General features: G+C 41.3%; 1 protein-coding gene across 3 annotated transcripts in view; it reads right to left on the reverse strand.

Annotated features, from left to right (window-relative positions):
• The window catches only part of MTMR3 (myotubularin related protein 3), a 144481-nt gene extending 127493 nt beyond the window's left edge, over nt 1-16988 (reverse strand). For 2 of the 3 annotated variants that reach the window (XM_082853133.1, XM_082853129.1), the window contains exon 1: nt 16849-16988. The gene's annotated coding sequence lies outside the window, so the exon portion shown is untranslated. Of the gene's footprint in view, nt 1-7057; nt 7723-16848 lie in introns of those variants that run through there. The other variant, XM_082853132.1, reaches the window with a different exon arrangement.
• Between the last annotated feature and the right edge of the window lie 7214 nt (nt 16989-24202).

Genomic DNA, 24202 nt, shown 5'->3' on the forward strand with positions numbered 1-24202 from the left:
GCGGTGAAGTTTACTAAGCAATTAACAAAATTCTGTGAAAATTACAAGCTTTTTCAGGTTCCATAATAAAATTAAAAAAGCTCTAGGCACCATATATTTTTTTAAACCATAAGAAAACACATACATGGGCATACACACACGTGTGTGAATACTTTGATAGCAGCTTTATTTGTAGTTATCAAAACCTGGACAACCAGGACTTCCCTGGTGGCACAGTGGTTAAGAATCCCCCTGCCAATTCAGGGGACATGAGTTCGAGACCTGGTCCGTGAAGATCGCACATGCCACGGAGCAACAAAGCCCGTGCACCACAGCTACTGAGCCTACACTCTAGAGCCTGTGAGCCACAACTACTGAAGTCTGCAAGCCCTACAGCCCGTGCTCTGCAACAAAAGAAGCCACCGCAATGAGAAGCCTGCGCGCTGCAACAAAGAGTAGCCCCCGCTCCCTGCAACTAGAGAAAGCCCACGCACAGCAACGAAGACCCAACGCAGCCAAAAATAAACAAACTGGACAACCCAAATGAACTTGGAACGTGAATATACAAACTGTGGTACATCCATACAATGGAATGCTACTCGGCAATAAAAAGTAATCACTGATACACAAACTATGGATGTCTCAAAGTGCCTTATGTTAAATAAAAGCAGCCAGTCTCAAAAGGTTACATACTGCATGATTCCATTTATATGAAATTCTGGAAAAGACAAAACTACAGCGACAAAACAGATCAGTAGTTCCCAAAGACAATTTGAGGTGATGGAACTCTTCTATATCTTGATTAGTGTTGATCATGTGTTTCCAAAACTTGCAGAACTGTACTCAAAAAGGGTGAGTTTTACTGTATGTAAGTTATACCTTAGTCTAAAATAAATTTTTACAGAATCTGTATTATTGTCCTGAAAACAAGGACCAGATGCTGCTGAAACAACCGATACAGGAACACTAAACCTTGTTAGATCTGCCTCCAAGTCTGAAAACTCCCTTCCATTAACATTTTGCCTAGAAATCTAAACAGTATTTGTAAAGTAGAAATAAACTGACTTAGGATTTTAAAAAAAAATCTATTTTTAAAAGAAAACTACCTAGTGTTTACATCCTAGTCATTTTAAGAAGAAAATGAGCTTTGTCAAGGACAGAATAAAACCCAAACAGTAAGTATTAACATCAATCTTTTCCATAATCATGATAGTCACAACAAATGAGGTTCCTTTTTCTAATTTTGGTTCAAAAACCAAAATTTTACTTCACAAAATCTGTAAAACATTATTAAAAGATCTTAATATTTGCCTAAAATCCTTAAGTGCTTTCACTTAGCTAGGCAGTATAGCAAAGAACGCAACTACCTGGGCAAGTTACTTAACCCCATTTTGCCTCAATTTCCTCATCAGTAAAATTGGAATAATTATACCTACCTCTGGGAATAATCCTAGACAATTAAACAACTTAATACATGTAAATTGCTTAGAATAGTGCCTAGCATACTTAAAAGCCTCAGAAATTTTTAAGCCAATGTAAATGAATAATCTTAATAATCACCAGCTGTGTGTCCTTGTACAAATCATTTTATCTTTTCACATCACAATTCTGTTCTGTAAGGTCAGAGACCTGAATTCAAGCCTAAAGGGCTATCTAGTAATATTATTCTATGTTCCTATAATTTTGAATTGCACCAGTCACCTTGCAAAGAAGGTTAGGTATGATCCCCAATGTATAGAAAAATCTGAGACCCAAATTAAGTTAAATGATTTGCCCAAGGAGATAGTAAAGGAAGAGCCAAGGCAAAGATATGGTATTCTGAGAATCCTCAAAACTTTGTTCTCTTCAAAAATTCTCACCCTCTATCAACTCCTTCCCTTCTTACAGACATAGGTACGACATACTCAAAAACAAATGAACAACAACAAAAAAACCCTCCAATGTAGTTGTTTTTTTTTTTTTTTTGGCCACGCCACAAGGCATGCGGGATCTTGGTTTCCAGGCCAGGGATCGAACCCATGCCCCCTGCAGTGGAAGCAGAGTCTTAACCATTGGACCACGAGGGACGTCTCTCCAATATACTCATTTTAAAAATTCATTAAGCTATACATTTTTTATGCACCCTTCTGCATGTTTTAGATCGTAATTTTAAAAGACAAAATAGGCTTCATCATTAAGTGTATTCACGTATGAACAGACGTAGCAGAAAAATTAAAAAGCTAAAGAAAGACAAACTCAGCTAATTATGTTCATTAAAATTTTGTGAGGCGGTAAAAGTTTTAAAACTGAAGTGTTACATACATACAAAAAAGTTTATATAAGTATACAACTCAATGATTCTCATAAAGAAAACCATGAAATTACCACCCAGATCAAGTTACAGAACATTAACAACCCTATAGTCTCCCTTATGCTCACTACCAAAAATAACCATTATTCTGACTTCTGTTGCCATCTATCAGTTTTGTCTTTTTTTTTTAACTTTATAGAAATGGAATCACATAATAAGCACTGTTTGTGAATGGGTTCTTCCATTTACACTTAATTTTTCTTCTTGCAAAGTGCATTTAGGTAAGCCTAGTAAGAAAGGTTCTCTCGTGTATTATCAAATATTCAAATTTAAACCATAAATCATTCTCAAAGCAAACCATTTCTCAAGCCATAAAATATCTAAGATATTGATTTGTTTAAAGTATAGCTGGTATTCCCTCTCTCCCCAATGAGATTTCTAAAACAGAAATTTTCAGTTACTTTTAATTGGAGAAAATAGAGATCCAAATGTCTCAATAGATATTGAATAAAATTTGAATTATAAATTATAAAATTTGAATTATAACCTTTAAAAAGCAAGACAGAAGAAAAAAAGGGACATCATGAAAAAATTTCAGACCATAATTCTCTTAAAATTAATTTTGATCTTCTATATAGAAAAGAGTTGTCAATTAATTATAGCCAACACTGAACACAAAAATGCAAAAATCTGGTTTGCACTAAAATACGTAATTCCAACACAATTTTGATAGCACTGCAACAAAATTTTTAAATAACGAAATGCTTCTACTTTATCCTGAGATCTCCTCCTCCTGCTAATCTACATCACTGTTTCATTTTAACAGACCATAATCTGTGCCGTCTAACATGTAGCCATTAGCCACATGTGGCTATTTAAATTTAAATTTAAATTAAAAAATTTTAATTTATTGGGATGGCTCTAGTAGTACTTAGTTGTCTTTAACTTCATTCAAAACAATTTTGTTACTGTATTGTGACACCTGTCGTATCAGGGTACAGTTAAAAAAAAAAAAAAAAAAAAAACTTGGGACTTCCCTGGTGGCGCAATGCTTAAGAATCCACCTGCCAATGCAGGGGACTCGGGTTCGATCCCTGGTCCGGGAAGATCCCATATGCCACAGAGCAACTAAGCCCGCGCGCCACTATTACTGAAGCCCACGCACCCTAGAGCCCATGCTCTGCAGCAAGAGAAGCCACCGCAATGAGAAGCCTGCACACTGCAACGAAGTGTAGCCCCAGCTCACCGCAACTAGAGAAAGCCCGCGCACAGCAACGAAGACCCAACGCAGCTGAAAATTTATTAAAAAAAAAAAAAAAACTTATCAAAATTGGTGAATTTTTGTGTAGCTGTTTTAATATTCAAGATGGAAGAAAAAAGTAATATTTTTGCCATATTATGCTTTATTATTTCAAGAAAGGTAAAAACGCAACTGAAACGCAAAAAAAGATTTGTGCAGTGTATGGAGAAGGTGCTGTGACAGATCAAATGTGTCAAAAGTGGTTTGAGAAGTTTCGTGGTGGAGATTTCTCACTGGGCAATGCTCCATGGTTGGGTAGACCAGTTGAAGTTGATAGTGATCAAATCGAGACATTGAGAACAATCAACGTTATACCACATGGGAGATAGCTGACATATTCAAAATATCCAAATCAAGCGATGAAAATCATTTGCACCAGCCTGGTTATGTTAATCACTTTGATGTTTGGATTCCACACAAGTTAAGCAAAAAAAACCTTCTTGACCATATTTCCGCATTTGATTCTCTACTTAAATGTGATGAAAACGTTCCGTTTTCAAAACAAATTGTGTCGGGCAATGCAAAGTGGATACTGTACAATAATGTGGAAAGGAAGAGATTGTGGGCAAGTGAAATGAACCACCACCAACCACACCAAAGGCCGGTCTTCATCCAAAGAAGTTGATGTTGTGTATATGGTGGGACTGGAAGGGAGTCCTCTATTACGAGCTCCTCTGGAAAACCAAACGATTAATTCCAACAAGTACTGCTCCCAATTAGACCAGCTGAAAGAGCACTCGACGAAAAGCGTCCAAAATTAGTCAACAGAAAACGCACAATCTTCCATCAGGATAACGCAAGACTGCATGTTTCTTCGGTGACCAGGCAAAAACTGTTACAGCTTGGCTGGGAAATTCTAATTCATCCGCTGTATTCACCAGACATTGCACGTTTGGATTTCCATTTATTTCTGTCTTTATAAAATTCTCTTAATGGAAAAAATTTCAATTCCCTAGAAGACTGTAAAAGGCACCTGGAACAGTTCTTTGCTCAAAAAGATTAAAAGTTTTGGGAAGATGGAATTATGAAGTTGTCTGAAAAATGGCAGAAGGTAGTGGACCAAAAGGGTGAATATGTTGTTCAATAAAGTTCTCAGTGAAAATGAAAAATGTCTTTTATTTTTACTTAAAAACCAAAGGCTTTTTGGCCAACCCAACAGTTCCTTGGTCAAACTAGCCAAATTTCAAGTGCTCAATATGTACTGAACAGCAGTTATCGAATGTCAGAAGGAATCAGAGAAAGTTCTATTGAACAACACAGGTTCCATACATGCTGTCTCATCTCCCACTCCTCACCCCTTATTATGCTAAAATTAACCTAAGAAAATGATGGAGGACTAGTATGGATCACCAAATCCCATTGTTTCCCATTTCACTCAAATTTAATTATCACTCGTTTGGAAATCTCCTTGGCCTCCACTATGCCTCATTAACCTAATTTTAACAGGTTTTCTTAAAATTCAATCTTCTCCCACTCCCCTAAATGTGAGCCTCAATCTCTGGCTCTTCTAGGTTCAAGATCTCATCCAGATAAGGCCTACCTTTCTTCCTGCCTCAAGTTCTCTATCTCCAAGCTCCTGCAGGACATTTTTACTACTATACCCTGGCCTCAATGTTAAACGTGTGAAGGGTTTCATTTTAGTCCTTTTCCAAAACCAGCTCCCCCTCCCAATTCCATATTTCTATACTATCACTATTCTCTGAGACCCAAAACCCACGAACTCTGAATCCTTGCCACTAACCTCCCATTCAAATTTGTGTATCTCCTTTAGGGTATCAACCAACAACCCTCTACTTTAATCTAGCTATCTAAATTACCACCTTGCCACCACCTTAATTCAGGTCCTTATTACCTAATTCTGAGTACAGTACAGATTCTTCACTGCTTTCTAATCTTTGCCTGCTCCCGATCATGCAAACTACCACCAAACACATCTTCACCAAAACTGCCTTTGATCTCAGCCTAAAAGGGCTCAGTACAGCAAGTAAAAGAAATTTCAAGGGGCTTCCCTGGTGGCGCAGTGGTTGGGAGTCTGCCTGCCAGTGCAGGGGACGCGGGTTCGTGCCCCGGTCCGGGAGGATCCCATGTGCCGCGGAGCAGCTGGGCCCGTGAGCCATGGCCGCTGGGCCTGCATGTCTGGAGCCTGTGCTCCACTACGGGACAGGCCACAGCAGTGAGAGGCCCGCGTACCGCAAAAAAAAAAGAAAGAAATTTCAAATAATTTAAGGATTTGATTAATTTATAGCACTTTACAAACTTATTTTTGAATCCTCTATTCTGTGCTAGCAAAACTAAAACTATTCCCCGAACACAGCTCTATGTGCCTCACCTATATAAAGCTGGGACTCCTCCTAGTTTCTACTATGCAATTTTAACATGTTAGCTGCTTTATATTACAAAGCTATCCATCTCAGCGCCTCTTACATAGCACCCATTTTGAACAGACCTAAGTGAACAGACCAGGTATAAGAAAGTTACAAATACACGTATGGGTTTAGATTTAATATAAAAGCATCAATATTTATTGCATGCAATTCTATTCCCCCAAAATTTACTCTGCAGAATTATTTCTGTGGAAATTATCCTACCGTTGTTCAAAAGTATAAAGTGCTAGAATATCCATGAGAGACAGCACTTTTTGTAATAAGGGAAAAAAATCCCTAGATGTCCATCAGTAAAGGACTGGATAAATAACTGTAGCATGCCTATAAAAAGTTTTAAAACACTACAGTCCTTAAAAATGAGGTAAATCTATATTTTGTGATACAGTAAGATGTCTGTAGTACATTACTGAGAAAAAAACAAATTGTAGATAAGCACGTACAGTTTGATCCTATTAAAGGGAAATTTTAAGATCTATATATTAACTGAAAACAACTATTAATAGGGGACTAAAATTGCATTCTATTCATACAACTGAATAGCTATTAAGCTAATAGCTTTTAAGTGAAGTAAATATACATGTATCAACACAGATAAATTTCAAGCTTTTCAAACAGAATATATACACTAAGGTACCACACACATTTGAAACACCATAATACTACATGTTAAATACACAGAGACATTTGTTGGAAGAATGAAAGAGCATGGGCTAAGAGAGTAAAACCACCTCTGGATAATGGAAACAGGATCTAAGATGAATGCAAAAGGGACTCCAAACTATATATTTTGATTTTTAAAAACAAATATAAATACATCTTTCAGGCAAATCTTACAAGATGTCAACATCTATTAAATCTAAATCAACATCTTTTAAATTAGGTACATGGTGATTATTAAATTATTCTCCATATTTTTCTAAATTTTGAAATATTTAAATTTTACTTTTAAAAAAAGAAAGCCAAGATTGTGGAATTTTGAAACAGAGGAATATGGCCTTTATCGACTTCTACAGGGTATTTTTTTTTGACAAGCCTATATATCTTTATTATAATATTTTTAACTAAAAATCTCTATAAATTTATATTAGCACCTACCTTTATTACCTTGATTGCTCTTCAACTTTAATCTTATTCTTTAAAATAATAAAGTAGGGCTTCCCTGGTGGCGCAGTGGTTGAGAGTCCGCCTGCCGGTGCAGGGGACACGGGTTCGTGCCCTGGTCCGGGAAGATCCCACGTGCCGCGGAGCGGCTGGGCCCGTGAGCCATGGCCGCTGAACCTGCACGTCCAGAGCCTGTGCTCCACAACGGGAGAGGCCACAACAGGGAGAGGCCCGCGTACCGTAAAAAAACAAACAAACAAAAAAACTAAAATAAAATAATGAAGTAAGGGCAGATAGTTAAAAAAAGTTCTACCCCGGAAATCTAACATTCTGAATATTTACACAGCATTTAAGTCACTATAACATGCAATAAACAGCAAAAGCCCAGGCTCTACCTAAACTCTATCACTTAAACTCTAAAGGATGTATTACATAGACGTTCCTAAAATATCAACAGATAAATGAGTAAATAAACTTACAGTGGCTCAACTCCCAGCTGTACATTAACACCAAAACCCCAATGAGACTCTACTGCCAAAATAAGTCATTTATCTAAGTATATTCCAGTTCGAATTACATGTACAAAATCAGTATCACATCTGAGTTGCTATAGTCCCACTTGATATTTTTTAACATCTTTGTTGGAGTATAATTGCTTTACAATGGTTAGTTTCTGCTTTATAACAAAGTGAATCAGCTATACATACACATATATCCCCCTATCTCTTCCCTCTTGCGTTACCCTCCCTCCCACCCTCCCTATCCCACCCTCTAGGTGGTCACAAAGCACCGAGCTGATCTCCCTGTGCTATGTGGCTGCTGCCCACTGGCTATCTATTTTACATTTGGTAGTATATATAAGTCCATGCCACTCTCTCACTTCGTCCCAGCTTACCCTCCCCCCTCCCCGTGTCCTCAAGTCCATTCACTACATCTGCGTCTTTACTCCTCTCCTGCCCCTAGGTTCTTCATCACCTTTTTTTTTTTAGATTCCATATATACGTCTTAGCATGTAGTATTTGTTTTTCTCTTTCTGACTTACTTCACTCTGTATGACAGACTGTAGTTCCACCCACCTCACTACAAATAACTCAATTTCATTTCTTTTTATGGCTGAGTAATATTCCATTGTATATATGTGCCACATCTTCTTTACCCATTCATCTATCGTTGGACATTTAGGGTTGCTTCCATGTCCTGGGTATTGTAAATAGAGCTGCAATGAACATTGTTGTACATAACACTTTTTGAATTATGGTTTTCTCAGGGTATATGCCCAGTAGTAGGATTGCTGGGTTGTATGGTACTTCTATTTTTAGTTTTTTAAGGAACCTCCATACTGTTCTCCATCTACTTGATATTTTTAAACACACACACACACACACACACAGCTACAGTTCTTGCTCTGCATGGCAAGTCCACATGGCATATCAGCAAGCAAATTGGGAATTCAGGCCAAGTCCTGTGTTTACAGTACATAGAATCTGATTTTTCTTTTTAAGGTTTCATAATTCTCAAACAGCTCATTAGGAAAAGAAAAATTAGATGGAGGTCTTGTGTTTAACTGTGACCAAAGCCCAGACTGTCTCAGTCATAGTGGAAATTACAATAAGAAAGTTCAAATCAGCTTGCCTGCCCCATTTTCCCATACCACTTCCTACAGCTGCCACTCTGCTTAGGAACTGGAGTCAGTTAAGGAACCACTTCCTTCCTCTTTTTTTTTTTTTTTTTTTTTTGGCCACACCCCACAGCATGCAGAACTTCCCCAACCAGGGAGTGAACCCGCACCCCCTGCAGTAGAAGTGCGGAATCTTAACCACTGGACCACCAGGGAAGACCACAACCCACTTCCTCAATGGTGACTATGACTTAAACCTTCATAAGCCAGCCAATGAAAACTAAGGACAGGGACTTCCCTGGTAGTGCAGTGGTTAAGAATCCACCTGTCAATGCAGGGGACAGGGGTTCGATCCCTGGTCTGGGAAGATCCCACATGCCACAGAGCAACTATGCCTGTGTACCACAACTACTGAGCCTGAGCTCTAGAGCCCACAAGCCACAACTACTGAAGCCCGTGCACTCTACAGACCATGCTCCGCAACAAGAGAAGCCAGCGCAATGAGAAGCCCACGCACTGCAATGAAGAGTAGCCCCCTCTTGCCGCAACTAGAGAAAGCCTGCGCGCAGCAACGAACACCCAACACAGCCAAAAAAAAAAAAAAAGAAAACTAAGGATATTAAAATGTACTTTAAAATAGCAGCTTTTTCCTAATTATAAGAGTAATACATGTTCATTACAGAAAATTGGGAAACTACAGAAGAATATGAAGCAGAAAATGGTCACTATCCCAGCCAGAAATTAATCACTATTAATATTTCCATTCTTGTCTTTACAGGGTCTCTTTTATATATAAAAGTATATTAGCTCACTTACCAAACATGATTTTAAGTTCAGCAGACCAAAGGGGAATAAAATACTAGCTTCTTCAGAAGACTAACTTTTTTTTTCAGTGTTTTCAGAGTAAACCAAAACGACGTGTACAGGCAACTGGAGAGAGTAAGACAAGTGAGAGAAATCATACTTGCTCCTTTTCATTCACCCTATGGCAAACCATAAAGTCCATGTTTCAAGAACCACTATACACCCAACGACTAACTAATGAGTATGTTTCCTTTTTAAATAGGAAGCTACTATATAAATAAATATACACATACATATATACACGCACACACAGTCTTGTCAGTAGGAGGGACACACACAGTGAAAAGAATTACATCTAGACTAATTTTTTTGTCACCATGAATCTATCCTTAAGAGAAAGTAAGAGGATATCTGAAAGGCTGATGTAAAGTTAATGACCTCTCCCACAAAAACATTTTCTGTGCACATCAGATGAACAAAAAATCTAACTACAGAAAATGATGTATTGGTTTTACAATGCTATAACTTATTTACACATGTAAATATATATGTTCGAGTTCAAACAGTTAGTCCATAAATATTGATAGCTTACTTTGTATCAGGCAGTATATAAAGTGCTGAGGAGTGAAGGAAAATAGCCATCAGTACCTACTTCTGCAGGGATTACAGTCTACCTCTTTAAATATGATGTCAAACACTAGGCATGTGGCCTCAAAGGAGTCACAACATCCCTGATTAAATGATGCTTTCAAATCCTTATGAGGATCTAAGAAGATGTATGTGACAGCACCTTATAAATCATGCTACCTAAGGTAAAAAGGGATACCTGGCCCTTTTCCCAAAATACTGTATATAGCAATCCCCTTCAGTATAAATTATCTTTTAACTGGCAAAAAAAATTTCTTTTAACTAGCAAAAAATAATCGCTAAGGTTGCTCTTTTCACAATATCTAAGATTTCAATATTATCTTTCTCTGATATCGACCCATATAAAATAACTGAAATTAAATTCCCCATGATGGGAAGTGAGAGGGAGACTCATTTTTGTAGTGCAAAAAACACCATTTTCTGATTTCATAACTTACAGCGGGGAGGAAAGGGGCAAATCAAAAGTAACTTATTCAAACTTAAGGAAAAAAGTTACCTTTTAATCTAAGATTCATCAGGGAAAGTTTCAACCCAAGAAAGCATTTTTTAAAAGTTACTGACTCAGGCTCTTCCAAATGGAGTTAGAGTGAAAGGTTAATTGTGGTATTTTGCAAGCAAAGGAAAGCAAGTACGGAGCAATTTTTTCAGTATCCAAGACTTTTTTTTTTTTTTTTTTTTGCGGTACGCGGGCCTCTCCCGTTGCGGAGCACAGGCAACAGACGCGCAGGATCAGCGGCCATGGCTTACGGACCTAGCCGCTCCGCGGCATGTGGGATCTTCCCGGACCGGGGCACGAACCCATGTCCCCTGCATCGGCAGGTAGACTCTCAACCACTGCGCCACCAGGGAAGCCCAGACCTAAGCTCTTAGAAAACAAAAATGTTATAACCAAACTGCTTTCCATAAAGCATAGACTTTTAAAAATATACTCTACACAATATCAGTTCTTCATATCTAAAAGAAGTAGACTAATTATTTAGACTGTTTCCTATCCTATGATTTGCCCTTTTCAATTCAGCCACATCAACAATGACAAAAGGTATCAAACTGATGCTTTATGAGCAAGGTTTATGTTTGCACTTATTGAGGATGTGACTCTGAACAGCATGGGACACTTTAAAGACTATCATAATCCAACTAGGCTGGACCATCTGCACAATTAGTGGAAAGGCCCAAAAACAGTCAACCATAAAAGCCCAACGTTAAATCTTAAGCGTCGAAAGCAGTTACGTCCAAAGTAGAGTATAGTACACTTCAAGGAGTACCCAAGATGCTCCACTGGGGTAAACAAGAAAGATATTTGAACTTTATTTTTAATTCTCATCCTTGTTAATTTTGTTTATATTTTATAAGGTACACAATAACCAGTTACTATACATATTATTTGTAAATTAAATACTTAAGGATTGAACATTAATACTCAAATTTTTTTTTACTGTTGGGATGAGCAATCAAAAAGTTTACAGACCATTGGTCTAAAGTAGTCCCTATCACTGCACTTTCATTTTTACCTGCCCCTTCCACAGTTAAGCTGTAGAGGCTAAGATCTGATGCTGAAAAAAGAACAAAGGAAAACTATTCCCAAACTATTTTAAACTCCCACCAACAAGCTAAAAGGTAGTACATCACTAGCAAGAATATATGGAATTGCACAGGGAGCTCAGCTCGGTGCTCTGTGTCAACCTAAATGGGTGGGATGGGTGGGTGGAAGGGAGGTCCAAGAGGAAGGGGATATATGCATACATATAGCTGATTCACTTCATTGTACAGCAGAAACTAACACAATATTGTAAAGCAATTTTACCCCAATTAAAAAAAAAAGAATACATGGAATTGGACACTGATATTCTCTTGCTGAGACTTTAAAATAGCATCCTGTCTAGAGGGTGCCCTGAGTATATTCAAATTTAAAAAACAAAACCCGGGGCTTCCCTGGTGGCTCAGTGGTTAAGAATCTGCCTGTCAATGCAGGAGACACGGGTTCAAGTCCTGGTCCGGGAAGATCCCACATGCCGCAGAGCTACTAAGCCCGTGCACCACAACTACTGAGCCTGCGCTCTAGAGCCTGCAGGCCACAACTACTGAGCCCGTGTCACAACTACTGAAGCCCGTGCGCCTAGAGCCTGTGCTCCACAACAAGAAAAGCCACTGCAGTGAGAAGCCCGCGCACTGCAATGAAGAGTAGCTCCCGCTCGCCACAACTAGAGGAAGCCTGGGTGCAGCAACGAAGACCCAACGCAGCCAAAAATAAATTTAAAAAAAAACCCTTTGCCAGGTAAGCCCACTTTTAGGAATTTAGCCTAAGGAAACAATAGCACATGTATTTTAAAAGTCCAAACAAGGGAATTCCCTGGCAGTACAGTGGTTAGGGCTCCATGCTTCCACTGCAGGGAGCACAGGTTTGACCCCTGGTCGGGGAAGCAAAATCCTGCAAGACATGCGGTGCAGAAAAACAAAAAAAAAGAAAAGAAAAAATACATTTTATGTTGCAACTCAATACACATATATAAATGTATAAAACAACAAAAGTTTGCCAAATCAATAATTATTTTTACCATTTTTGATGTGCTGATATTTTCTAGTTTTTAGAAATCACCACGTTGATTTCACTACCCTATGACGTTGCCACCTGCCACTTAGAAAACAGAGCCCTAAAACTTTACACAGAATGTACAAAACTCCTTGACCCTTCCACTTTCTACCACTGTTCTAACATAACAAAATGTGTGAAATCTAGCAAGTCTACTCCAAGTGCAAACCTGGGCACAAATGTAAGACTCCCAGATCCCTCCGAAGTTTCTTGAAACACTGACCATTTCTATTGGCAGACTGGTACAAGTGCTTGCTAAAAGGTTTCTCCAGGCACAGTACAGACATTTTGTTGTTGCTTTACCAGAGATATTAGTAAATTCTGCACTTGACAGCAGATACCAGATTTTACCACTGCTCCACAAGCCAACTCTTCCAGGAAAATAGGATTGTAATACAATATGACTCCATTATCATCCCCTTACATTTTTAGATTGCTTTTCATATACACCACTCCATTTGATCCTCACTGACAGGTTGATATAAACAGAGAATTTGCTCTTCTTCCTTTTACTAATGAAGGAACTGAAGCTCAGAAGGGTTATGTGGTTTGCCAGAAACAATACAGCTAATGAGAAGCACAACCCAGGCTTGAACCCAGGACTCACTGGTCATCCAATGCCATGCTACAATAGTTTTCACTTTGAACATCTGATACAAATGTGAATTTAAAAGGTATGTTAAGGTTCTAGGCGCAAAAGTGAAGATACAAGCATGAAATTAAAATTAACAATGAATATTAACAATTTTCTAGCCTCTAAAATTATTGGGAATCCTAATTCAATTGGATATGTATTTAATCTCATGCTTTGTCTTAAGTTTCACTGATTATAAAATTACATATAAATTCACCACAGAAAATTACAAAATCGGGTGGTCTGTAAGAAACAGCTGAGCACATAAATTACACAAACTTCCCCCGAACCATTCTTAATCTTGTGGCTTCACACTAAATTTTGAAGTTCCCTATGTGAAATCCATTTTGATTTCAACACTAAGTTAATTACAACAGCATAAGCATGTTGTTTCTGCATAATACTTGCAACATGAGCTCAATTTCCAGAGCTCTTTTGGACAATGTCTAAAATCCATAAGTCAAAAGCAGAATTCAAAACAGAATGTTCTTTTTTCAGTTTTTTTTAATTAAAAGGTTCATCTACCTATATGAGATTAATACTAAGTAACAATTACAAATTATTAAAGATTTCCAAATTCAGGCTGGAGAAACTACTTGAGGTCAACAAGTACAGGCCTTTAATCATAGATTGATAAGAAAACTGAGGTCCAGAGAAGTGACATTCCTAACAGCAGTCACAGAGTCAAATTAATGACACAATCTCTGCCAATCTACAGCTTCCCATTATTCTAAATACCTCTGTATCTAACAAAATGTGCTTAAAAAAAAAAACACCAATACCTAAAAAAATGAAGAAACACACACACACACAAAAAAAATATTAAGGCACATTTAAGACCCAAAAACTAGAGAACAGGATAGTGTGCAATAGCAGTCTTTAGAAAACAGAATCTCTTGATGGGATCTCAACGTTCCAAACCACAAGGACTAAAAAACTCACTCTTTAATCCAATGCAAATGATCAAGTAACTTTTAATAACAAACATTGTTATCAACCACCAAAACTGTTCTTTTTCCCATCTCAATACTATTCATTTACTCAACAAATATCTGAGAGCACAGTATATGCTGGGAACTATGCTAGCTACTGGAGACACCAAAGAACAAAACAAACATGGCCTCTGGCTCTTGTAGTGGACAACTAGGTGTACTTCTCTAACAATACTACACTATGATTTAACAGGATATTTAGCAAACTCCTTCATTGCTCTATACAACTGTAACATTTTCTTCCAACTCTTCCAAACTTATAACAAACCTCACCACACCCCCTCTGCAATATGACTACTTCCTTTGGTAACTCAGCACTCCACTTTACCACAGAAGGTGTTAACCAAAACTGCAACAGATTTTAAAACTGACTTTACCAGTCCTCAGGGCCTCAGGCATATTTCAACAATTCTTCACAGTCTACAGTAAACCTGCCTGGTTCACAACCCTTGTCTCAAATGACTGCTAATTCACCTGCCCTACCCACACTTTACTAGAAACTGAATCAGATGGTGTAGGAGCAATCATGATGCTGGGAAGCACCTTCAGTGGAGCTCTTTGTGGGCCAGAAGCAGGCTTACTGCCTCTTCCTCTCTGCTTCTTTCCTCTGGATTCCTCATTGTATCTCTGGATATACCTCCAGTCAAGCAGCCTCTAATTTTATCAAGTGTGTTCCTCAGAACCTGCACAAATAATTTTTGGCAACAAATCTGTTTCCCCTACATAAATCCATTATATTTTAAGAGATGCTCAATTTTCAATTTTGTCTCTCAGGCTTCCCCCTCCTCCATACCTCTGAAATTGTATAAACAATTAAAAACACTATCAGGAGTCGTAATTAGTGGAAATCTTTTGGAATACCAAAAGTGATCTAAAGCACAAGTTAACAAACCTGGCTGACCAGAATCATTCAGGGAGTTTTGTAAGGATGGATTCCTAGGCCCCATCCTCAGAGATTTTAATTCACCAGGTCCTGCGTGAGGCCCAGGAATCAGCATTTCAGGCAATCCATATTATTTCCGACAACTGGTATTTAATTAGGTAAGGACTGAACTAAAAAAACCTGGCCTACAAGCAGGGAAAACCTCGGTTCTCCTATGGCTTGCCATTAACTAACTACAAGTGGGGCTGCACCAGTGTGCTGGTCACTCGAACAGCTCAGGGCCACCTGAAAATGAGGAAAGTAATTAGAACTGAAAGAAGCCTTTATAGGGAGCAAATGTAAAATTCTAGAACTCTCCAAACTTAGTTAAATGACACATACTGTACTGGGTTTACTCAAAACAGTGTCATTCTCTAAGCTCTTCTACCCACCCAAGTCACAGGCCTTGGAAAAGAAGACTTTCTGCTTGCCACCAACACACCTTACCTTAGTTGGTCTCTGAGCAAAAAGCAACACGCATCTTGTCTCTTGCCCTACTGAAACAGCCTTGGATCTGAAAGGGGAAGGTCCCCAACACCTCTTCATGTACAAGTCACGACTACTTTACATTAAAAAAAAATCATCTCACCTAATTCAACCCAGGCCTCGATGGCACTGTTGTCGACATTATGAGAAACGAGGGTGAAGCTCAACTGGAAGGGCATGCCAACTTTTTTTCCCTCATTGTGAAAAAATACTGTCAGATAACAAAGTGTATGTCAAGATAGTAAAACGGTTAAGAATTTAGGCCTCAGTCTGGAGACGACACCTGACCATCATTACCCAACAATAGCTAATGTGCAAAACTCACAGGTGAGACTATCAGGCCCCCGATGAGTTTATTAAAACGGCCATAAAATTTACCCCACTATTTTGAAGGAAGTTTTCCAGCCCAAAGTACAACCAACAATATTATCTTAGGGGTCCTAAGCAGCAGGATTCAATACATTTAGTCGCACGATTTTCATCTGAGAAATTACTCTGCAATCTTTCGTGGAGCTGTTTGACCAGTGTTGCTGAGCTCTCTCAACCGCCTCCGAACCATCCTTCCCACCCAAGCACTACCAGGTCAGGGTGATGCCCTGCTGCACAGTAAGGCGGCCACTCCTCCTTCCCACAAGTCCCGGGCCCGCTCCGCTCGCCCCGGGGGCTCCGTGGCCCCCGACCTCCGGCCTCTCGCCATGGAGGACTCCCACAGACCCGGTCGGGGCGAGGGGCGCACACTCACCTCCCGGGGGTCCGCAGACATTTCCCCGGACGCTGCGATGTAGCGCCTCACACCCCTAGCCCCGTGGGCCCTTCCCCACCAAGTTCAGGAAGGCAGCCCGGGTTGGACCCCGCCTCCTCCGCGCCGAGGGTCCGGGCCGCGCCGGGCCGCTGAGCTCCCGCTCCCCGCGCCTCCCTCTGGCGGCCGCGGCCGCCGCCCAGGCCACCCTCCCCGGGCCACGCACGCCGTCCCCAGCCCCCCGCGGGCCGCCGCCGCCTCCTCAGAGGGTGACAGCCGCCGCACCCGGGCCGAGGCCCGCCCCTCCTCCAGCTCCTCCTCACCCCCGGAGAAGACGGGGCGGAAGGGGGGCCTTCCTTACCGGGCGGCAGGACATGGCGAGGCCCGTCACGGCACGGCCTCCTCCGCCACCCCACAAGGCTCCCAGCCAGGGCCGGCGGGGGGCAGGGCCTGGGCCGCTAGAGCGTCTCGACCGGCTGCTCCTCTGCCACCGCCGCTGCCGCCGCCGCTGCCGCCGCCTTCTCACAACCACAACAACATGGCGGCGGCGGCCACACAGAGCACGCTCCCGAGACAGAGCCGGGCCGCGAGCGGAGGCGCGCGCGCACGCTCGGCCTCTCAGCCGGCGGTCAGGGGAAAAGAGGGCGGGCCGTCGCGGGGGAGGGGGCGCGGTCTGGGCCGATTACCACGCCCCCGGGGTGAGCGGGGTTGCGGATCAGCCGAGCGCCCGGGGCGAGCGAGGGGCTGGCTGGGAAGCGCAGCTGGCGAAGGAGAGAAACGGGTGGGTAATGGGCGAAGAAGAAAACCAAAGGTGGTCCCACAGATTTTTGGGAGGCATCTTTTCCTAGCTCTAGAGCCCTGGGCAAGACAACGCTAGAACAACAGTAGTGTCTTTCACCTGTAATTGTGCTGAGGATAAAACTAATTTAATGTAATGCAAGTTAAGTATAGTGTGCTCAAGGTTCTACTCAATACAATTTCAGACTGCTTGCACCAAAGCACAGCTGGAAGAAGTGAGTTTTCAAACAAGCAAAAAACAAACTTGTAACCCACACTCAATAGCCTGTAGAAGAATTCTACACACCAGGACTGAATTAACCTCAGGCCCTAACAGATTCACCTCATCAGAGTTACGTTTTAACATTATACCTTTGACTTTTCTGGAAAATGGCTGCGAGAACCAGTCAAATGAAATCTATCCTTGCATTTGTTGTACCGGTTTTTCCACAGTACTCTGTGCAATTATTTACCTGTTTTTCGTGTTTGTTGTCTTTTTATCCCATTCTGAAGTAAAAGCTACTTGAAGATAAAGATCTTTGTTTGGTTCATCACTTTACCCCCAGCACCTAGAACTGCTCATGACAAGCAGTGGGAAATTTCTTGATTAACTAATAGCTAATATTTATACAACTCATCTAATTGAATCTTCACAGCTCGAATAAGTAGATACTGTTATTATCACCATTTTACAGATGAAGAAACTGCAGCCCAGGATAAGATGCACTAAAAGTTTTTTAAAAATCAAACCCAGGGGCTTCCCTGGTGGTGCAGTGGTTAAGAATCCACCTGCCAATGCAGGGGACATGGGTTGGATCCCTGGTCCAGGAAGATCCCACATGCCGCAGAGCAACTAAGCCCGTGCACAACTACTGGAGCCCACGCCCTAGAGCCTATGCTCCGCAACAAGAGAAGCCACCACAATGAGAAGCCCGTACACTGCAACGAAGAGTAGCCCCCCACCCCCACTCGCTGCAACCAGAGAAAATCCCGTATGCAGCAACAATGATCCAACGCAACCAAACAATTAAATAAATAAATTTATTTAAAAATATATATATGTCAAACGCAAACCCAACTGACAACAAAAGCTATGCTCCCACCCACCAGGCTGTACTGCCAACTCTGTGGCATCATTGCCTGAAATAAAATCCCAAGTAAGAAACTACATTAGAGTTCAAAGTTAGGAAAGGCTTTGCTCTACTCTGTCAGCTGAAAAAAAATTGCACAACCTAAAAGTTGAGAATATGTTTTATTCTCAGCCTCTCTGATACCTTTGGGGACTGTTCCAAAGAGGTAAGGGAGGAGCCAGAATATATAGGAATTTTTGCACCAAAAGAACAGGTAGTCAGAACATCAAAAGATTACCGTTAATTAAAGAAAAAACAGACATCTCAAGTTAATGAATTTAGCACTTTACTATGCATGGGAAGATGCAGGAGTCTGGGCTCATTGAAATCATTTCTTTGATATGCACCTTAACGAACTGGAGCCAGTATCCTGTTTTCTCCACCCTGAATCCCCTGCAGCACCGTAAAGAAGGTGGCTACAGTGGCTGATGGCTTGATGGCCACAACATCCTTTGTTTACTGATATAGCAGGCAATATTCTCTGACTACGTTGCTCACAGATACAGGTGCACTTCCTTTCTGATAATTAGTGTTAGGCAGCTGATTGTGTATCTTCTCACCTTGGCTTCCAGAAAGCCCAGGGCTAAATCTGAAGCTCAGTGGTGGCCTGCTGTTGGCCCTTCAAATCCACATATTAACGGTGACTTTCCCTCCCACCTCAACTCTGCACCTTTATTTATAATTTGCTATCCAGCTTTCCTTTTACTGTTATATGATTATAGCCTTTAAAGTATGAGAGAGGAAATAGTAAGTACAAAAGAACAGATGAACAGGTTTTCCCACCTGTTTCTCCTATTGCCCAGTAAAATAAGGTTCCCATCAAGTTCAGTCCCCTTGGGGCACACGTTTTGCTACCTAGGCCTCTGCTCAGGCAATGGGTGAAGGATAGGGTTCCATAGTTGGTGGTCTCTGATTGGATGGAAGCTAGTACCTGACTCCAGGACAGCCCAGCCATAGGCTGGCTAGCTCCCAATGAGTTGGCTCGAGGAAGATATTCAGCCAATATGCTGTTAACATCCACTCACCCAATCCCACAACTCCCCAGGAATACGACGGAAGAAGGCAGACTTTTGGCATATCACTTTGATCTCTTTTTAGACAGAGTGTCACCGTATTTGCCTTTTAACTTGGGCTAAGGAATCCTCAACTAGCATATAGGATGTAGGAGGAATTTCTGTGTGCATATAAGATCACTATTTGCGTGTCCTCATTTGCTTAGATGGGTAGTAATATTAACAAAAGTGAAACATTGATACTGTATAATAAACCATGGCTACGTTTGGAAGAGCCACATAACCCAATGAACCAATATTTTCTAAATGACCAATTCATGATGTTACCAAATCATGCATGAATAAAAGATCTATTCAAAGTGCAAGATAAACCAATGGAGTTTAGTGTAACTGAGTACAAAAGATTCATTCAAATGAATTTATGCAACTAAACTTTAAGAAACTACCTCTTCTCAAGTTTTAGCATAGTATCAAAAAAAGAATATCCACAACCATCTGAATTGTATGAGGCTGGATTGTCTTCATGTATTTCAATGAAAAAAACTGACAGATTGAATGCAGAAGCAGAAAGGAGAACGCAGAATTCCTGTATTAAGTCAAACTTTAATAAGACCTGCAAATGTGTAAAACAATGCCATTCGTTTTTTTTTCCTCTTTTTAATGTATTTATTTATTTATTTATGGCTGCGCTGGGTCTTTGCTGCTGCACGCGGGCTTTCTCTAGTTGCCGTGAGTGGGGGCTACTCTGTTGCGGTGCATGGGCTTCTCATTGTGGTGGCATCTCGTTGTGGAGCACAGGCTCTAGGCGCTCGGGCTTCAGTAGTTGTGACGCAGGGGCTTAGTTGCTCCATGGCATGTGGGATCTTCCCAGACCAGGGCTCAAACCCATGTCTCCTGCATTGGCAGGTGGATTCTTTTTTTTTTTTTTAACATCTTTATTGGAGTATAATTGCTTTACATTGTTGTGTTAGTTGCTGCTGTATAACAAAGTGAATCAACTCTATGTATACATATATCCCCATATCCCCACGCTCTTGCGTCTCCCTCCCTATCCCACCCCTCTAGGTGGTCACAAAGCACCCAGCTGATCTCCCTGTGCTATGTGGCTGCTTCCCACTAGCTATCTATTTCACATTTGGTAGTGTATATATGTCCATGCCACTCTCTCACTTCATCTCAGCTTACCCTTCCCCCTCCCCGTGTCCTCAAGTCCATTCTCTATGTCTGCGTCTTTATTCCTGTCCTGGCAGGCGGATTCTTAACCACTGCACCACCAGGGAAGTCCCCAATGCCATTCTTCTCATTAAATTTTTTGTTCTGGAAAATAGAGTCGTTTTTCACAAAAATATGTTATTTATATTACCATGTCATGGGTTTACAATATTTTTTTAAACCATGTTATCTTTTAATGAATATAAGTAATTTAATATCTTGTCAGTTTTAATTCTTAACAAGGTAAATATCAATTGACATACCCTATATAACAAAAGTTCTTCAGGGTCCTCAATAATTTTATTTATTTTATTTTATTTTATTTTATTGGCCGTGCAGCACGGCTTGTAGGGATCCTAGTTCCCTGACTAGGGATTGAACCCGCACCCCCTACAGTGGAAGCTCGGAGTCTTAACCACTGGACCACCAGGGAAGTCCCTTTCTTTATTATTATTTATCAATAATTTTAAAGAAACCAACAAGTTTGAGAACCACTGCCATATTCATTGGAGTTACTCAACTGCAAAGACATTTTTAGTCAGCACATAGATTTTTTAATTTAAATAGTTATGTTTAATATATATTTGGAAAAATATAACAGATCAAACTCAGTATCACAGATATCTTTGCTTAGGATGAGACTACATTTATTTATGTAAAGTGAGGAATTGATTTAAAGAAAAATGTGATATAAATATTAGTACAAAGCTGATTATGTCAAAGATTCATAAGGATAGTACTCAAATGACTGGTCTTTGGGAAACACTGAAATAGTGATGGAGTTTTTTGATCGGGCAGACCTGCCACCAAACCTTACTATGTGGGTGACTTCATATGGAAAATGAATTATTGTGGTGATTAAATAAGTTAGCCTGTGTACAGATGTGCTTCCTGTCCTCCTCCCAGGGAGAGGCACCCAGCAGTCCAGTGTCAGGGAAGACCTGCTGCAATAAGAGGTAGGAGGCCTGGATTCGTGACCCAGCTGAACCACTGACCCACTGCCTGAACTGACCCCACCTTCCAGGCCTCAGTTTTCTCATCCAGAAAATCACAGAGTAGGATGTCATCCTCTCTCTGCATCCTGCCAGTCCTACCAACCATGCTCTGATTAAAGGATTCAGCTTCAGGAGAATCACAGAATTGCAGCTGGAAAGGACTCAAGAACTCCAAATATGTCTCTCTGCCAAGACCTCCCCACTCCCCACCCACCCCCCGCACTGATTTCATAAATGAGGGAACTGAGGCCCAGAGAGGTTAAGAAGCTGGGGACGAGGGGTTCAACAGGTACCACCCCAGGGTCCAGTGGGGAAATGAGAGTGCTTCCTCTACACTCTGATAAATGATTTAGATGTTTGGTGGTTTAGACACCACTCACGCTTTAGTAAATACTGCACAGTTCTGCTGGGGATACGAATCCCACTTCAGCCTAAGAAAATCAGTGCTGTTTTTTGGGAACACTGTGTCAACCAGATTGATGGATTGCTTCATGTTGCTAACTAAATCCACCTTGAAAGGCCAGTCGCCCCCTCTAAATTCCCCCAGGGAAAGCAGAAGAGATGAAATTGGCAAGGAGAGGATAGAAAGGGATGGAGGGGAGTGAGAACCATAGGAGAGGAGCGGTACCTTCCCTCTTTCTCCTTTCCGTCCCCCTTCCCCCTCTCTCTACCATCTCTGATGTAAGACGACACACCCCTCTCAGTGCCCAGCTTGCTCTACCCAAAGCTTCCCTGCAGCCTGGGCCAACTCGCAGCCACAAATAGAACCAGAATCCACTGAAAATAGCTCCTCCTCCCTTCTGCCCAGAGTTTCCAAGTGCTGCCAGGGATGCCCTGCCCCCACTAACCAGGTCCCAAGCAGGGAACTCTGGTCAAGGGACACCAAGACCAGGGTTAGGGACCATCTCAGGGACAGCAGTCCCAATAATAGTTGACTCTTATTAAGTGCTGGTTCCATGACAATACTGCTAGGAGCTTTAGTTCCCAGTAACCCAATGAGGAAGGGCCAGATGATCCACCCCATAATGCAGATGAGGCTCTGAGAGGTGAGGAACTTGCCCAGAGCCCTAGCCAGTGAGAGCGGGAGGTGGGGTCCACATGGTTAACTACTGTGCTGCCTACACTCCTCTCTCCATGTAACACGGCCGCATCAGCACCTTCCAGATCCCTGAGGCTGTGGGGAGCTCAAGCCATCCAGACCCTCCCTTGCCAGCTGGGGAAACTGAGACCCAGAGAGAGGAAAGTCTTGCCCAAAGGCACTCTGTAAACAAGTAAATCAAGCACCCAGGTCTTTCAGCTCAAAAGCCAATGGTTTTTGCAAAGGTTGAAGCAAACAGAGACTCCCTTGTTCCTTTTATGTAAAAGCCCCATCAGTCTTTTCTTTTTTCTTTTTTTTTTTTCTTAACATTTCAACTTCCTCCCATTTCCCACCAGAGCAGAGAGCCTGCCCCAAACACCCGTCTGGCAGCCAGGCATCCTGAGATTACCTCTTCTTCTCCCTCTGCTCAGGGTGTTTAATGTTCTAGGGGAAGAGAGCAAACAGCAGGGCATAATCATGGGTGACACAGGCTGGGTTTCTCCTTTGCTAATTATGAAGCAGACAGGACCCAGCAAGGGAAGAGAATTAGCAGGGATTTTCTGGCTCATTTAAATTCAAGGCCCAAAAGACACACGTTTTTCCTTACCCCTGAGAGTTAGATAAATTCTCTTCTACCCTAAGATCCCATTTGTTTTAAAATAATTATCCGAAACAGTCTTAACCTCTAAGGTGATGACAAGAAAGACTAGAATAAGGCTGCAAAAGCTCTGCTGGAAAGGAATTAAGTTATTTAAGAAGTGGTCTAGGAGTATGAAAAAGAATCTTATACCCGGTGTCAGAGGATCTCGGCTCCATTCCCAGACCTGCCACACCTCGACAGTTTCTCCAATGTGTCTGAGAACCAAGCTGCCTCAGTTGCTCCAATGCGTCTGAGAACCAAGGAGTCCAAAGAGCATACACACTCAGTCTTTTGGTTTGTTACCAATGTTTGTGGAGTACCCGCTTTGTCAGCACAATGCCAAGCTCTGCAGGCGCAACACTGTGCAAGACACAATCGGTCCCTGCCCTCCTGGGACTTATGGTCTAGTTGACAAGGCAAAGTCAACAGAAGGCAGATAAGTGCTCTGATGGAGAAGATACAGGATTTACAGCAGCAGTTATGTAGAGAACCCACCCACACTTATAGTGGTCCAGGTAACATTGATACAGAGACTGGAAAGAAAGCTGGAGTTAATTGGGCAAAAGTCAAGAGAAAGATGACTCTTGAGAGGGAACAGCAAGTGCAAAGACCCAGAGGCAAAAGAGAAACTATTCACCAAACCAAGCAACTGGAGCAAGTATAGGTTTATTTGGGCATCTTTCTGTGCTGCAGGCTTACCACTTTAAGATTAAAATTGTGCCGAAATTCTAAGATTTGATGCTGTGTTAATCACAGATGGCAGGCTAGATTCCATAATGGTTGCATTCTTCTAATATTACAAATTCCTGCATCAGCACCTCTAGGAAACAATCAACCCTGTTCCAACAAGTCTCTGGATGTTGACAAATC

This window comes from Leucopleurus acutus, assembly GCF_964270905.1.
Source record: "Leucopleurus acutus genome assembly, chromosome: 13".
Lineage (NCBI taxonomy): Eukaryota > Metazoa > Chordata > Mammalia > Artiodactyla > Delphinidae > Leucopleurus > Leucopleurus acutus.